We start from the raw sequence: 4808 nt of genomic DNA on the forward strand, positions 1-4808 counted from the left end.
GGCTGTGAGCCAGACCACGGGCTGCACCTAGAGATTGGGCCTGCCCTCTGCCACCTGGGAGCAGGCCTAATCCAGCAGGTCGTTATCTCCCGAGGAGTCCCAGGCTGCCAGAGGGCACAGGCCGGGCGGAGGGACCCCCCTTCCCCCTGAGTGCACAAATTTTTGTGCACCGGGCCTCTAGTCTATAATAATAAAAGCATAATATGCCAATTAGACCAGACGTCCTTCCAGATGAAGCCAGGGCTGCGAATGAAGCCCATGTCCCAGGTACCTGCCGGCAGCCTGAAGGAAGCCCGGTCCAGGTGCCAGAGAAAAGCTGGTGCTGGCAGCTGGGGGAAGGAAGGCCTACTCTTGCATGAATTTCGAGCATAGCGCCTCTAGTACTAAATAAAAAGCAAATCAACTGTGACTCAGGCTTGACAAAAATAATAACTCTGGTTTTAGTTTTGAGCACTTTAAATAGTGTTAGCAGTGAAGTACATTTACTATGAAATGGAAAGTATATTTTAAAAAGATACTGCAAAAAATAGGTGTTTGTAGTTAGCGAGTCTATGACTGGATTGATTATTTACAAAGGAGGACACTGCAGGACCTCCTTTGATTAAGGAGTGTTGCAATTGATTTTTTCCTACCTGCCTTTTTTTTTTTTAAAGAAAATCTAATAGGATAGTACTGCTGTTTTTTCTTAACACTGTGAAACTGAGCTAGGAGACATTCATGGTTGATTTCCCTCATTTTTTTCCCAATAAAACTTGAAAGCCTACTTCAATTCATGCCTGTCATCAGTTTCTACTCCATTTGCTTTTGCCTTTGCCTTCCATGTTTACTAATAGCTGGTGTGTCTGTGTGTGCATGTGTGCTCATGCATGCTTGTGTGCCCGCGCGTGTGTGTTTACATACTCATGTTTGTATCAGTCTGTTATCTGAGGATTAAACTTGATTTAAATTGTCTTCACTTGATTTGAGCAGCTTTGATTGCCATTGGAATGAATGATGATCTCTTCTTTACGTTTTTTTCCTCATACTTGGGACACTTGATCTATATTAATCAAACCTTTCTGCTAACAGAACAATCTTCTGCATATTTTTACTTCTGCCCCAGAGTTTGCCCAGTATAACCAATTTATGGACACTTGTTTTGATTCACTACGGTCCACTAGTCTTCATTTTGTCTACTTAGTTTTTTCTCTTGAATCAAGGAATACCTATTTCTTACCTAATACACTTTAGGTAGTTCTAGGTAGTTTTTATTTACAACTCTATGAGTTTGTTACATCTGGTACCCTTTTCTCTTTATTTTGCCTATATAATTTCTCAGTTTTAAGCAAAGTTTCCATCCATTCATGTGATTGTCCTTTTAAAGTTCTAGCTGTTTCTTTCATATTCTCATAGCATATCTGTTCCAAAGCTAGAATAAGTTTATTTTAATCGAGAAAATTTTGTTATTTTTCTTGTTTCTTCCCAAACTCAGAACTTTTCCTTCTTACTTTATTTTCATACCTGACTTGAGTTTCTAGACTTTTCCTTCAGACACTGACAATGGTTTACCTTAAGTCCTATGACTCATTGCTGCTCAATAATTAAAAAATATGTGCCAGAAATATGATCTACCTGTTCCTTTAATGTTTTGATATCTTGTCCGTCTTCATTCCTCTGTCAGTGTATCTTGACTATAATTTTATTTAATCATTTAACATATATTTATTGCATCATATAGTTTTATATTTTAAAGGGATCTTAGAAGACATCTGAGTAAACAACCACTCCTTTATATGTTTTGGAAGTTAAGTCCACATCTATGGGCAGTGAGGCAGCTCATCAGAGGCCTCTGGGTATAAAAGGAAATAGGGCAGTAGTTAATGTCAGTTGAATTTAAATCAAGGGTGATTTGGATTGGTTGCTAGTTTACTGTTCTCAGTATAGTTTTGCTGAGACTTAAATTGCCTAATTGAGATTCAGAATTAGTGTTCTGTTTCATCAAATCAATGGCAAGTGTTAATGTTCTGTAAACACCATTTTTGTTTTGTGAAAACCACAAGGTATTGTGGGCTGTACTAAAATAGGCGATAGGTTGGATTTGACACATGGCCATAGTTTGCAGAACCCGGTCACAGGTGAAACAAATGATTGCCATTAGGACTCTATTGCTAATGAATAATGATTTGATATACACCTTGCCTGTGATACACCTTGCAAATGATATACATTTGCCTATGTCTTTATGTAAGTCACTGTTTATAAATGATAGTTGGTCCTAATAAGCATCATACTTAATAAGTACTTAAATGTTTCTTAATGAAGTGGGCTCATTTGTTTTCCTTTTCCCTAATTCTGAGCTCTGACAGTTTTAAAAATTTTGTAATGTACTTCTGTAGGTAAAGCCTATTAAAATCGCTATGTGACCTGGTATTCTGTATTGGCCTGCAAGGTTCATATCTAATGCCCTATATTCTTGTACTGACTAGAATCATTGAAGTTTAGAAGTGAAAGAGATCCTCTACTTCGATTTTTTCATTTCATAGATGAGGAACAGGCCTAGAAAATTCATGATTTGTCTAAAATCACATAGGCTACCTGAGCTCTTGTTTCTCTTTTATGTTATCTTTAATTTTTATCTGCAAGCTCTGGATTATAATGAAAAAGTGAAGGAAAAGTAATTTAGAAGTTAATCCCTTCCAAGTTGTAATCATACTTGAAATTCTTAACATTTACCAACTTTGGACTTTTGATGATCATTAATCTGATAACAAAGCAAATAATCAAAAGGAGAAATTTTCACAGCACAAAAATTACTATAACTATTTTTATAAAAGAATAATGTTGTTATCCTTTACATAAAATGTCCACATTGCTAGGCACACTCTTAAGAAAATTATTGAGCCCTAGCCAGTTTGGCTCAGTGGATAGAGCCTCTGCCTGTGGACTGAAGGGTCCCAGGTTCAATTCCTGCCAAGGGCACATGCTAGGTTGCAGGCTCGATCCCCAGTAGGGAGTGTGCAGGAGGCAGCCAATCAATGATTCTCTCTCATCACTGATGTTTCTCTTTCTCCCTCTCCCTTCCTCTGTGAAATCAATAAAAATATATTTTAAAAAATTATCAAAAAGATGCTCATGTGTCAAAATTGGAACATTAAAACCTATGCCAGAGTCTGACCATTTTCCTTCACAAGCTATTTTGTCTGCTTTTTATTTAAAGATGCATATTTCTCTTAGGGCAGGGTTGTGCTATAGATTTTTTATTGGGACATAATATTCAAATTATTAAAGATACCACCTTAAAAAACTTACTGATTTACTATAAAAGGATATATTCTCCTATATAATAGTGTAAGAGTTATGAGATTGGGTCTTTAAAAATATAGCTTAAACTTAGCATTTATCCTAATGTTAAGAATGGTAGAATTTTGTTATTGTTATGAAGAAATACACTACTTTGCTTCTCTTTGGACTTAATGTTACAGGCAGCCATGAAAAGATATTCTTAAAATGCTTGGCAGATAAACCATAGTTGTAGTTTAGGGCTAATACACAAGAAAAGTAAATAAGCTTTTGTTATTAATGTTTTAAGATATCAGCCAAATAATTTGATTTTGTACTGTTTTTGTTTTAGTTTAATTAGTATTATATTAAAAATACGCTGAAATATGTATTTCATTTAGAGTTTAGTGTTTCTTATCGAGATTACCCAATTGTTTCTAAATCCTAATGTTGTAATTTTACAGTTTACAAAAGTAATTTGGTAACATGATTTCATTTAGTAAAATTTTTACAACCTTATAGTATTTAGCATTGCAAAAATTGAGAATGTATTTTATGCACATTTTAAGGTATATTGCCAAAGACTTCAAAGCTAAGTCTTAAAATATACCTTTCTTCATTGTGCCATATTTTATACACACAAAAGCATTATTATTACCTAACAGTGGTAGAATTTTAATTACTGTTTTTGATGAGGTGGTGAATTAAGGTTAATGCATTTTTGGTACTGCTCCTGAGAATGTTTAGTGGAGGTGGGGAGCATTAGGAGAATGGGGCAGAAGATTATAAAAAAACATATTCTGTTAATCTCATCATCCTTGATAATTACAGAACAGGATGGGTTCCTAAAGATAGAGGCAAATTGAAAGGCAGATCCTAGCAACTGTGAACTTAATAATTTTAAAGGCCTCTAATGAATGACCAAACAGAGCTTTTAAGAATTTGTGATATAAGATGGGTGTATATGAGTTTGACAGGGCTTCCATAACAAATGGCCACAGATTGGATGGCTTAAGCAACAGAAATTTATTTTCTTACAGTTCTAGAAGTTGGAAGTCCAAGATGAAGGTGCCAGTGCGTGTGGTATTTTTTTTTAAGGCCTCTCTCCTTGACTTGCCGATGGCTGCCTTCTCTCTGTTGTCACATGGCCTTTCCTCTGTGCACATGCATCCTGGTGTCTCTTCTCTTATAAGAGCATCATTCGTATTGGGGCCATATTCAGATTGGCCTCATTTTAACTTAATCACCTCTGAAGATCCTGTCACCAAATGAAGTCAGTCCCATTCTGAGGTGCTGGAAGTAAGGACTTCATAATAGGAATTCTATGCAGCCCATTGAGTTAATGCCCACCATGACTTCCCGAATGGATAAATTGATTTAATCTCTCTCCTCACTCTTATTTCCCCACCACATACACTTTTTGTTGTTGTTGTTAATGTTGTTAATGATAGTTTGGTATTTTCACAGTGTGTTTTGGTTTTAACAAGACTATTTGACAGTTTTTTATAACTCAGTGGGTCCCAGGGCAGCAGCTGAACTATTATTTTGCT

At 35.9% G+C, this 4808-nt stretch overlaps 1 protein-coding gene across 8 annotated transcripts in view; it reads left to right on the top strand.

Moving 5' to 3' along the window:
* TBL1XR1 (transducin (beta)-like 1 X-linked receptor 1) overlaps positions 1 to 4808 on the top strand; it is a 171055-nt gene that overhangs the window by 116623 nt on the left and 49624 nt on the right. Inside the window, exon 1 of one of the 8 annotated variants that reach the window (XM_015568013.1) lies at positions 1532 to 1542. The exons of the other annotated variants lie outside the window; for them this stretch is intronic. The gene's annotated coding sequence lies outside the window, so the exon portion shown is untranslated. Of the gene's footprint in view, positions 1 to 1531; positions 1543 to 4808 lie in introns of those variants that run through there. 8 annotated transcript variants of the gene reach the window in all.

Source organism: Myotis davidii, unplaced genomic scaffold (assembly GCF_000327345.1).
Source record: "Myotis davidii unplaced genomic scaffold, ASM32734v1 scaffold123, whole genome shotgun sequence".
Lineage (NCBI taxonomy): Eukaryota > Metazoa > Chordata > Mammalia > Chiroptera > Vespertilionidae > Myotis > Myotis davidii.